Here is a 13115-nt window from a genome sequence, read left to right on the forward strand (position 1 = left end):
TCCAGGTCCTGATGGACTTCTTCCTAGGTTCTTAAAAGAAGTGGCAAATGAGGTAGATGAGTTGGTGTTAATTTTCCAAAATTTGCTAGATTCTGGAAAGGTTCCATCAGACTGGAAAGCAGTAAATATGACCCCTCTAGTCAAGAAGGGAGGGAGGCAAAAAATGGGAAACTATAGGCCAGTTAGCTTGATGCCATGGGGAAGGTGTTTGAATCTATCACTAAGGAGGTTATAGCTGGACACTTAGGAGAGAAACTCAAGGTAATTGGGTGTATGGTTTTGAGAAAGGGAAATCATGTTTAACCAATTTATTGGAGTTCTTTGAAGGAGTAACATGCGCTGTGTATAAAGGGGATTCTGTACACTTACTTTACTTGGATTTCCAGAAGGCACTTGATAAGGCGCCACATCAAAGGTTATGCGGAAAATAAAAACTCACGGTATAGAGGGGTAACGTATTTGCATAGATAGGTTGCTTGGCTGGCAGAAAACAGTATTCATAAATGGGTCTTTTTTCTGGGTTGGCAGAATGTGAAGAGTGGAGTCTTGCAAGGGTCTGTGGTAGGGCCTCAACTTTTTACAATTCATATCAATGACTTTGATGAGGGGAGCAAAGGCATGGTAGCTAAATTTGCAGATGACACAAAGATAGGCAGGGAAGTATGTTGTGAAGAGGACATAAGGAGTATATAGGCAGATATAGATGGGTTGAGTGAGTGGGCAAAAATATGGCAGATGGAGTATAATGTAGGAAAATGTGAAGCTGTTCACTTTGGCAGGAAGAACAAAAAACAAGCAGAGCATTACTTAAACAGAGAATGGTTGCAGAATTCTGAGGTGCGGAGTGATCTAGGTGTTCTGGTGCATGAGTCACAACAAGTTAGTATGTAGGTACAGCAAGTAATTAAGAAGGCTAATGGAATGGCATTCTTCATTACGAGAGGAATTGAACATAAAAAATAACCATGTTATCCTTCAATTACACAGAGGATTGGTGAGACCACACCTCAAATACTGTGTGCAGTTTTGGTCTCCTTATTTGAGGATGGATGTAAATGCATTGGGGGCGGTTCAAAGAAGGTTTACTAGATTGATACCTGGAATGAGCGGGTTGAGTTACGAGGAAAGGTTGGACAGACTGGGCTCGTTTCCACTGAAGTTTAGAAGAGTGAGGGGTGACTTGATTGAATTATATAAGATCCTGAACAGTCTCAACAAGGTGGACATGGAAAGGATATTTCCTCTTGTGGGTGAGTCCAGAACTAGGGGGCACTGTTTTAAAATTAGGGGTCACCCTTATAGGACGGAGATGAGAAGAATTTTACTTCTCTCGGAGGGTTGTGCAACTTTGAAATGCTCTGCCTCAGAAGGTGGTGGAGGTGGGGTCATTGAATTTTTTAAAGTGGGGGTAGATAGATTTTTGTTAGGTAGGGGAATCAAGGGTAGATGGGAATGTGAAATTCAAAACACAATCAGATCAGCCATCTTACTGAATGGCAGAGCAGGCTCAAGGGGCCAAATGGCCTATTTCCTTCCTATTTCATATGTTCCCACCAATATTTTGGTGGGATTGTTTCTTAGCTCCTCCCAAATTTATTCTACTTTTTCATTTTCTGAGCTAAGATCATTCTCTCCACTGTCCTTATCCCATCCTTTATCAGGGTGACCCCTTCTCCTTTTTGCCTATCTCTTCTAAGTGTTAAATATCTTGAAATATTTAGTTCCCAGCCTTGGTCACTTTGCAACTACATGTATGTAATGGCTATTAAATTAAACCTGTTAATTTCTATATTATAAGTTGATGTACTTTGTTGCGAATGCTCCATGCATTCAGATATAGTGCCTTCAGCTTTGGCCTTTTTCTAATTTTTCCTGACGCCACCTTAGTCACTAATGTCCTATTACAACATTGTTACTCTCATTGTCACTTCCTGACCCACTCTGCTTAAATTTACTTAAAACACTGCTCTGCTATAGAGCCCTGACATTTCCCTTGCTGCTTTTGCATTTACCGTTTCCGGAATCCTCCCACCCCTCCATTATTAGCTTAAAGCCCTGTCAACTGCCCTGCTTATTCGATTCACCAGGGCAATTTCAACCTTGCTCCTAAGTTGCTGAGCCTTCATAGTATGGCGATATCTAGTATGCACCCGTAACTTCAACTAAATCCATCAGCAGCAAGAGCTCCTTTGTAGGAACTTGTCAAATCAAACTTCACCACCACTCTCTGAAGTACTGATTCAGCAACTCCCAGAAATTGGAATTCCTGGTGAGACCATTTGAAAGGTGGGGTAAATCCATGGTGCAACGAAATGAATTTGATGGTTGTTGGGAACGCATAAAGGCTTTGATAAAGCAGACTATAACAATCAGAAATAACAGCCCTGAAATACCATGGGAATTCTCAACGTTTCCTGTTGCAACTCAGGAAAGGGCCTGAAAACAGCTGAAACTCCAAAATTACTCAATATATCCCATCCCTCAACACCCCTGCTCCTTTCAAATCCTACTCACTGTTGCCAAAGCACTAGAATCCTCCATATTATTACCAAAAGTATTAAATTTCTATCCTCTCCTATTTTAAGTACTTCTTCATACCTTCAATTTGCCAGCAATCTGAATTATTCACCTCTGGATTTTGGACTTTAAAAAGTTAATGCACTAAATTCATTACATAGCTGAGCAAATGTACAATCAAAATAAGTCAATGGATGTACAAACTGAAAAAATTGATATAATTATTATTGAAAGCTGAAAGATACCACTTACACTCCAAATAATACTTTGCAATAAAATAACAATTTCAATTATTTAATTAACCTAGATTAGTGCATTCAACAAGATATTGTACTTTACATGGTGTCAGACAGCACATCCTACAATGTCCACTATGAACATCACGAGCTCTGCCTGCAATATTATAAAAGAGCAATCCCTAATATACAATTTCATCACAATTCCTGTAGTAAAGCAGTGTCATACACTTTATGTGCAACTTTATCTTTGAATAGTTTGTTAAAATATTCAAATTATTCATGCATTTGAGATCAATGCAAATTTCTTCCAAGTGAACAATGTTAAATTTAAGTAACTCAAGTCATATGCCATTTAAAAAGCAAACCGAATTTTTAAAAAATCCACGATTTTCTCCCTCAACGACTATAAAATTAACTTTGTATCTGTAACTACCTTAATTAACATTTTTTACTTGAAAGCCTTTCAAAAGCCTGATCTTGAACTTCATATTTTGCCTCAGAACTATGAACCTCTAAGGTGGAGAAGCAGTTTATAATACGAACAATTTCCTAAAATACATCAGAATAATTGTTACCCCAACGACAAGAATGTTTCTTTTTAGCTTGCAACAGTATCTCTCTCTTAAACTTTTTTTAATAATATAAAAAGTAACTAAAGGGCAAAATCAAAAGCTTTATTCAAGTAAAGTTAATACTGATTTATGCACTAAAAGGTAAAGAGAAAAAAAAGCAGCTGAGTACAGGGCCCTTCAAACAGACAGAGATGCTGCTAATTACACACCTGTGGCTGCTTTTGTTCATCTTTAAATTCCAAAACAATCTACTTTCCTCAGCTGCAAAATCAAGTAGTGCTTGTTGAACAGTATTTCAGTCTGTCCAATTTTAAACATTATTTGAATACTAAAATGGATGATGAATTTGAGTAGATTCTCAACTGAAGTTTCAAATGAAAAAGCTAATGGAGTGACACAATGAGATTGGAAATTTATCTATGGCGGTATCTCAAAACAGACAATAGGGTCTTGGCAGCCTGGTTCTACATTCTGTCTGCTTTCTTTCTCCAATGACTTCAATTGAAAAGAAAATCAGGTGTAAAGCAGACTGCCAATGCATTATCACCCATTTTACACTAGCACGCACAACAAATTTTTTCCCCCAATATGCTCTTCACTATTTAAAGATCTGTTCAAGGAACTAGAGAGGAGGATTTCATCCAAAAAAAATGTGAAACTTCTATTTTAGAAAACCATTTCCTCATGGAAATTTCGGAAATGTTTCTGATTGACAGGACAACTGGCTATTCAGGAGGATGGAATTTGCAGGCTCAGCCCCTCCTACCACTCTTTTCAGAAATACAATCATTAATGACAGAACTCTTAGTTTAAATTTAAAATATTCTTAAAGCAATCTTGTATAGAATTAACGCTCCAGAGAGGCAGAGATACTACAAATGGAATCTTTATATTTATATGCTGTGGTACTTATCCAAGAGAAGCAGCATTTGCTTATTTTTCACAAGCCAATCAAAAAGCATTTTTCTCCACAAAGACCTTTTACAAACTAGAGTTGACAGGTGCAGGACTTTCCTTCTCACCATTAATGCTGCCATACTTGAGCCCTTCCCACTAGCTTCAGAAAATCCATTAATAATCAAGCTCTACTTTGTAACCCCTTTGTATAATCAAATTTCAGTCCCACTTCAAAGTTTTTCTAAAAAAACTAGGTAATTACTTCCAATCTTACTTCCCATTAGCCAATGGTACAAGGAGTACAGGACACAGGTTCAAGGTTCTAAACAAGAGATGTGGGCGTATGAGCGTGGCAATGACCTAGAACTTGCTATGAAGGTGATGGACGCAAAGATAATTAATGATTTCAAAATGAAATTGGAGGGCAATTGAGAGAAATAAACTTGCAGGGTTTCAGGGATAGAGTGGGGAAATGGGACTGACTGGAATGCGCCACAAAGAGCCAGCTTGGACTTGATAGACCAAATGCCATCCTTCTGTGCTGTAATGATCTATAACTTAATTAGCATTGCTTGTTTCCTGGGCATCAAAACAATTAAAAGTACATACATCAGTAAAGGAACAAAGCATATGAACAAGACCACTAATTTACAATTTTCACAAAATAATGGAGTTACGACACCTGATTTATTCAGTCAGCGTAAATCTTGATAACACATCATATCTTGCATAGCATAAACATCTATTGTTAGAAAACAGTGTGTACTCCAAGCACCATCAGCAGTAACACAGGAAATCTGCTCATCTACATAAAACAAATTAAAAGCCTTAAAGCACAGATTCCTGTACTGTACATATTCACCTTACATGCTGATGTGTTGGATTTTCAGTCACACTTTACTGTCACAAAGTGGCTCAATGTGGAACAGCAGTAAACCACAATTGAAGAGGTTGGGAATATGCAAAACAAAAGTGGGTAATGCAGCTAAAACACTACCAAGTCTAAATGGCCAGGCAGGAGAAGATGCTAAGCAGAAAATAAAGTGGTTTATGAAAAAAAAAGTCAGCCTTTTGATCAGCAATTGAAATTTAAAATTTCAAAAATAGGATCTAAGAAATATATATTTTACAATAACCTGATTAATGCAGCCGCTGAATTATTTATATCTTTTAAAGACTTAAATATTTGTAAGGCCTCAGCCTATCTCAAAAGCTTGAGATTTGACTAGATAGTTCCTCCCCAAAATTTGAGGGTTACCAACCACATCTGTACATTGTGCACAGGTTGCACAATTTCTCAGCATGTTTAATTCTCTGTCAGGAGGCTTGAGCTGAACTAGCAGGAATTTCCTCTCAATATCTGAAGATTGAAGTTTCTTTGTTTTTCAGAGACTGAATCTGCAAATCTTAATGTCTAAGAATGGCTTGAAATAAAATGCAATTTTCTATTGTGAGCTATTTGCTTAGACAACACCTGTTTGATAGTTCCTGTGATTTTCGTTGTTGGCAGAAAATAAAATTTGCTTTGTTCATTAAGAATTTTTCTTTTCCTTAGCGGAAAGAGGATTTGTTTACTATGTGATTTAAACCTATGTGGAAGATCAATGAGAGCTATAGGATGCCATCTGATTGCTGTCCATGTCAATCAAAAGTCCCTTCATTTTCATTTTGGTTGAAAACTCAATTTAAAACATCTTTCCACTCAAACATTTTCGGCTTTAGGTTAGCTTAGCTAATATAAAACTGAAAACGCAACAATTAATGTTTGAGCATTTTATGCAAATCTATGTTTACTATAATTTGTGCAGTCAGCAAATTCACAAATAGCACACTAGTATTTTAAGGCAGAAACACAGTATCAGCCTTGCCTCAGTGATAGCGTGTTAACCTCCGTCAGAAGATCCTGAGTTCAAGTCTGATTTCAGAGACTTGTGCATATAACTTACTTTAATAATCTAATGCAGTACTAAGGACTGCTGGCAGTCTTTCAGTGGGGGCATTAAACTAAGGCACACTCAGATGAGCGCAAAGGATTTCTTGGACTATTTGAAGAAAGCAGGGATATTCCTCTGGAGGAGTGGCCAACATTTGTCCCTCAACAATATCCATGGAAGATTAACTAATTTTATTTGAAAACAAAAACTTCTGACAATATAGGAAACAGAAGAATAAAACTTACTAAATCAGAAAAAGTTGTAACAAAATTTTTGATTAAAAACATTGCAACAGATGAGTTATAAAATCTAATTCTATCAAATGGGTTGATCAAAACTATCGAAGTCTTGTAGATTAACCCACAGAAGTGGCCAAGTCAGATACCAACATGAAATGTGTCCTAATGTCCAATAGAGGGAGTTCTAATAGTTCTAAGCACAGTGGAATCACAGACCCAGCTTCCTTTGCTAGTAGAGAGCCTTCTAGGCTAGTGATACCTCTTACTTATTTCAAACAGGAAGTGAGACAACAGCCAGCAACATCAGACTCTGGTATTATGATTATTGATAGAAACACATATGGTTGTTTTTGCTTCCAACCCCCACATCTTCTCCAAAAATTGATACATTATTTTAAAAGATGTTTTCTTGAGGTTCAGCCCCTGAAGACTGAAGTCTTCATCAATTATTTTGTTTTCAAAATAATTTGCAAACTGTAAATCTAAGTATTCAACAAATATTATCCCCATAAAAGAAAGGAGCTGTAACTCAGGTTTTTGTTCATAGAAGTGAAATAGCACCAACATGAGGCTTCCCTCCTCCTCCTCCCAGCTAAATCCCCAGAAACAGTTTAAGCAACAGATTTAAAATGCATCTCTCTTCATTTTTGGGAAAATGCCACCTAAATTAACCACATCAAATTGATAACAGCTTGAGCTGAAGCTTTTTGAGAAAAAGCCAGTCACAGCAAACATGAACAAAATAGGACCATCATTGTAAATAATTGTTTGAAATCTACTCTTTGACCCATGATCTGGACAGATAGTCAATTACCTTATGAAAAGTACAGACAAACAAGAGACTTGTAAAATGATTTTATTTTTAAACAGATTAAGGGAAGAAATATTTTCCCATATTCTGGTTTTCTTGTCCTATATCACACTGTCTTGAGCCAACAAGGCCTTTGCAAGAGTGGTGAATTCCACCACCAGGATTATTCGTCACTTGATTCTTTACCTATTAGATTTTGGTCTTTTTCCACTAGATATCTCTTTGGGTTTAATGTACCTAGTCTCTCCAGTATGTGGACCTCATTCCTTTATGAACCAGAATTTATCACTATTTTCCCAAGATGTAGATAAATGTAGCGAGACGCAGGGTTGCACAGAGAATCTCTGCTACTTACTCGAATACATTGTTTGCCTCCTTGTGATCACCTTGTCTTCAGTAGGCAAAAGAATACACATGTTTTAACCAGGCTATAACCTATGTTAATCCAACTATAAAATAGTAGACAATGTTATCGAATGTTTAAGATGTTAAATGAGCGATAGCCAGTTCAAATAGTCATTTTAAATGTCACTAATGTCCTAGAAATGCCAAAAGGAACAAGATGATTTTCCTGTATTAACCCTCAGGGTAAAACTGCACCTCGATACATGGTTGGTCATTTCTTGCATGTCTTTCTGATTAGCCTTAAATAGAGTGCAACTTTTATGCAACACAGCCAAGACAAAATCCCAAAATAAAAATAATTAAAAATTATTTTCCTCAACTAGATTTAGATGAACAAAAATTCACAGGATTCAAAACGGCATTTGCCCCACAAATACGGCTGCCAAATATACTGTAAACAGCCCTACATGATACCTTGCAAGAAATTGCTGCATTTAACTCTTTTAGACTTTCTATTGCCTATAAGCAATTTACCTCACTTACAACTGTGGGAACATGCATGTTTAATTAAAAGTGTTCAGTTTCAACTCTAAATGATATGCAAGATAGGTAGGTCCCCATCCCATGACAGTGGCCATCTCAGTACAAGCGTAATTCAATTCACAATGATCAGGTACCAAGCCGGTAAATCTGTATACCATGCTTTTAACACATCAGGCCATAACTTCAGGAACTTGTAAAAGTGCCTAGCTGTAACTGATGCATACCATGTGTTTTGTGTTCAGCTGGAAATAATCCAAATGCAATCATTTAACAGAAATGCCTATCTTTTGTCATAGCCCCACTTTCTGAGAAAGTACTTGTCCTTCAGCATTACTTTTTAGTTAGGAATGCATGTTATGAATGACAGGAACAAATTTGCAACACTAATGCCGCTCTAATGTACTGCAACTGAAACATTTATAATAGAAACGGCTGTATTTAAAAACACAACTGGGGATGACACACTGGTAAAATCTAATAATACCTAGCTATAAAATTCAAAATGAGTGAAATATACCTCATTTACTTGCTCACTTTTAACCCATCTCAACAATTTCTAACCCATCTCAGCAATTTCCAATCATTTACCTGCAGGAATAACTACCAAGATTTCTGTACATGCTCACAGAGTTGTGAATGGCAGGAAACGTATTACATACAGCCAACCGAACACCTTTCACTTTCAAAGTGAGCTAAATGCTCATGTACAAGACCACAGATGAAGACAGCTCTTCAGCCATTTTATTTCATCCTATGCCATTTTTCCAGTTAATCCAGAAAAACAAGAAGTTTTCCCTTTTATAACAAGAGGGCATTTTTTCTATTTGTTCATGAGATTTGGGCACCACTGGCAAGGTTATTGTACATCTCTAACTGCCCCTGAAAAAAAGATGGTGGCGAGCTGCCTTCTTGAACTGCGGCGAGCTGCCTTCTTGAACTGCTGCAGTCCATGTGCTGCTGGTATACCTATAGTGCTGTTAGGAAGGGAGTATGTGGTTTGGAGTGGAGCTTGGTGGTGTTTCAAAGTGCCTGCTGCCCCTCCTCTTCTAGTTGGGGGTCAACACAAATTTGGAAGGTGCCAAAGTCAAGTTGCTCCTGTGCATCTTGCATATGGTACACCACCACTACTGTGCACCGGTGATAGAGGGGGTGAATGTTTAAGATGGTGGATGAGGTCTAATCAAGTGGGCTTTGTCCTGGATAGTCTTGCATTTCTTCAGTGTTGTTGGTGCTACACTCAGGCTAAGTGGGACGATTCAAGCACATTCCTGACGTGCCTTGGACAGGCACAATTCCCAATCTTTGACCTCTTCTTGTATCCACAGTATTTATGCAGCGTCAAGGAACCCTAGCAAAAATGTAATCAATGGGAATCAGGGGGAAAACTTTCCACTGGTTGGAGTCATACATAGCACAAAGAAAGATGGTTGTGGTTGTTGGAGGTCAATCACCTCACTCCCAGGACATCACTGCAGGAGCTCCTCAGTGTAGTGTCCTAGGCCCAATCATCTTCAGTTGCTTCATCAGTGACCTTCCCTCCATCATAAGATCAGATGTAGGAATGTTCACTGATGACTGCACAATGTTCTGCATTTGCGATTCCTCAGATATTGAAGCAGCCCATGTCCATGTGCAGCAAGACCTGGACAACATTTAGGCTTAGGTTGATAAATGGTAAGTTAGATTCATGGCACACTAGTGCCAGGCGGTGACCAATCTCCAACAAGAGAGAATCTAACCATCTGCCCTTGACATTCAATAGCATTATCATTGCTGATTGCCCCATTATCTACATCCTGGGGGTTACCATTGACCAGAAACTGAACTGGACCAGCCATATAAATGTGTGGCTACAAGAGCAGGTGAGAGGCCGGGAATTCAGAAGTGAGTTATTTGCCACCTGACTCCCCAAAGCCTGTCCACCATCTGCAAGGCACAAGTCTGGAGTGTGACAGAATGCCCTCCACTTACCTGGATGAGTGCAGCTTCAACACCATACAGGACAAAGCAGCCCGCTTGATTGGCAACCCATCCACCACCTTCAATATTCACTCCCTCCACCACCGGCACACAATAGCAGCAGTGTGCACCGTCTACAAGATGCACTGCAGGGACATACCAAGGCTCTTTCAACAACACCCGCCAAACCCATGACCTCTACCACCTAGAAGGACAAAGACAACAGATGCATGAGAACTCCACTACCTGCAAGCTCCCCTCTAAGCCACTCACCCTCCTGACGTGGAACTATATTGCTGTTCCTCCACCGTCGCTGGGTCAAAATCCTGGAATTCCCTTCCTAACAGCATAATGGGTGTACCTACCCATACTGCAGCTCACCACCTTCTCAGGGGTAATTAGGAATGGGCCTAGTTAGCAATGGCCATATTCCATGAAAGAATTAAAACAAAATATGGCTGGTCAAGTTAAGTGCCTGGTCATTGGTGACTACCAGGATGCTGATGGTGGGAATATTCAGCAATGGTAATGCAAAGGGGAGGTGGTCAGATTCTCACTTGTTGGAGATGGTCATTGCCTGGTACTTGTGGCAGAAATGTCATATGCCACTTATATGCCCAAATCTGAATGTTGTCCAGGTCTTGCTGCCTGCAGGCACAGATGGTTTTGGTATCTGAGGAGTTATAAATGGAATTGAACACAGATTAAATCCATTTCTGACTTTATGGTTGAGGGAAGGTCATTGATGAAGCAGCTGAAGATGGCTAGGCCGAGGGCACTGCCCTGAGGAATGCTTGCAACAATATGCCGGGGCTGAGATGACTGGCCTCCAACAATCACAACCACCTTCCTTTGGGATAGGTATGACTCCAGTCAGTGGAGAGAAGAGCTTTTCCCTTGAGTTCCATTTACTTTAATTTGACTTGGGCTCCTTGAGCCATACTTAGTCAAATGCTGCTTTGATGTCAAGGGCAGTTACTCTCACCTCACCTCTAGAATTCCACTCTTTTGTCCATTTTGGATAAGGCTGTAATGACTGGGCATCATTGAGCAGGATACTGATGACCAAGTGCTGTTTGGTAGCACTGTTGATGACACCTTTCACTTATGGGACGGTAATTGTCCAGATTGGAGTTGTCCTTTTTGTGGACAAGGTCTATTCAGGCAAATTTCCAATTTGGCAGATAGACACCATTGCTCCAACTGTCCTGGAATAGCTTGGTTAGAGGCATTTCTAGTTCTGTCTATAGGATGCGCCTTCCATTGTTGCACGCAAGTCCTCTGTTGTAGTTTCACCAGGTTGGCACCTTATATTTAGATTTGCTGGGTGCTGCTCCTGACATGTTCTCCTACACTCTTCACTGGAACCAGGGTTGGTGCCCTGGCTTGATTGTAATGGTAGAATGAAGGATATGCCAGGCCACAAGGTTTTGATTGTGGTTGAATATATTTCTGTTCCTACTGATGACCCACAACGACACATGGATGCCCAGCCTTGACCTGCTGGATCTGTTCTGAATCTACCCCATTTAGCAGAGTGGCAGAGCCATACAACTTTATGGAGAGTACCCTCAGTGTGAAGGCAGGATTTCGTCTCCACAAGGATTATATGATTGTCATTCCTATCACTACTGTCATGGACAAATACATCTGCAACAAGTAGATTGGCGAGATCGAGTTCAAAGAGATTTTTTCCTCATGTTGGTTTTCTCATCACCTGATGCAGGCCCAGACCAGCAGTTACATCCTTCAGCCAGCAGCTGTGCTACCGAGCAGCTCTTGGTGATGGATTTTGAAGTGCCTACCCAAAATACATCTGGTATCTTGAGGTTTGCCAAGGTCCACAGTGCTGTGGGTCTGGAGTCACGTGTAGGCTACACCAGGTAAGGATGGTAGACTTCCTTCCTTAAAAGGGCAATAATGATCCAGGTGGGTTTTTATGTCGCATCGGTAGTTTCAGAGTCGCCATTACTTTAACTAATTTTTGATTCCAGGTTAATTTGAATTTAAATTCTCTAGCTGCCGAACCCATGTCTCCAGAGCATTAGGTCAGGTCTCTGGGTTACCAGTCCTGTATCATAATTAATATGCCATTCTTGACTTTTGTATAAAATCAAAAATCTTAAAAGATTTAATGAAGAATGTAAATTCACTCTTTATATGATTAAAACACCCATTTTCAATAAATCAGGACATGACAGTGCATTTCATTTTTGTCTTTCCATTAAAACTCTTTATTCAGTGAACAATAACTAAGTAACTTGCTCTAACCGCATCAAATTTTGGATTAAGTGAAACTTAGTTCAAAAAATTCATTTAAGTGAAATGTAGCCACATTTTTGCACCCTGATTTATAGAACTAAGGCTGTACAATTCTGTGCTATAAAATTCAATTAAATCATGGCTAATGGTCAAGGTAGATCCAACTGGTTTGAATGTTACTGCTAGATGTTGTTAAATTAATTTTACTAGATGTGTCATTATTCTTTTATCAATTTTCTCCCCTTCCCTGAAATACTCCTTTGTGGTGAATGGTTTCAGAGACACCGTTTAGACTACTTCTTTGCATTCGTGGCTATTATTCAGATACGAACTGTGACATGAGTATTTAAGCTATTTGAGCATGGTTTCGAAGAAGAATCACAATGTTACAAAGAAAAACACAGCCTTCATCCAAACCATTAAGATATGGAGTCAAGAGTATTCCTCAATTTCATAAAACAAAGATGCTTTAAGTATCAGCAACAGGTATTTTCTTCCCAGCTGAAAACCATTAGGGAAAGGTCTAGGTATGCAATCAATACTGTAAACTATGCTCTGGATTTGAGCAGCAAAAAGACCAAAAAGGGATTCTTTCTTCAAGCGTCATAGCCCAATTTCTATCTTCAGAAATAGGTGCTAACTAAAATTGGCAGCTTGCTGTATATGCTGCAAAGACTGTCTTTGAATGCACTCAACCACAGCTATTTGATACTCTACATAATGCATGCATATTGTTATGATCCCAGCTGATGTTACTACTGGACAAGCCAGGTGCAGGGTGGAACCCACCTTGATAG

General features: G+C 39.1%; 1 protein-coding gene across 5 annotated transcripts in view; it reads right to left on the bottom strand.

Moving 5' to 3' along the window:
* Positions 1–13115, bottom strand: part of phf21ab (PHD finger protein 21Ab) — a 356360-nt gene that overhangs the window by 66143 nt on the left and 277102 nt on the right. The window lies entirely within an intron of this gene.

The sequence above is a fragment of the Carcharodon carcharias genome, chromosome 10, assembly GCF_017639515.1.
Source record: "Carcharodon carcharias isolate sCarCar2 chromosome 10, sCarCar2.pri, whole genome shotgun sequence".
Lineage (NCBI taxonomy): Eukaryota > Metazoa > Chordata > Chondrichthyes > Lamniformes > Lamnidae > Carcharodon > Carcharodon carcharias.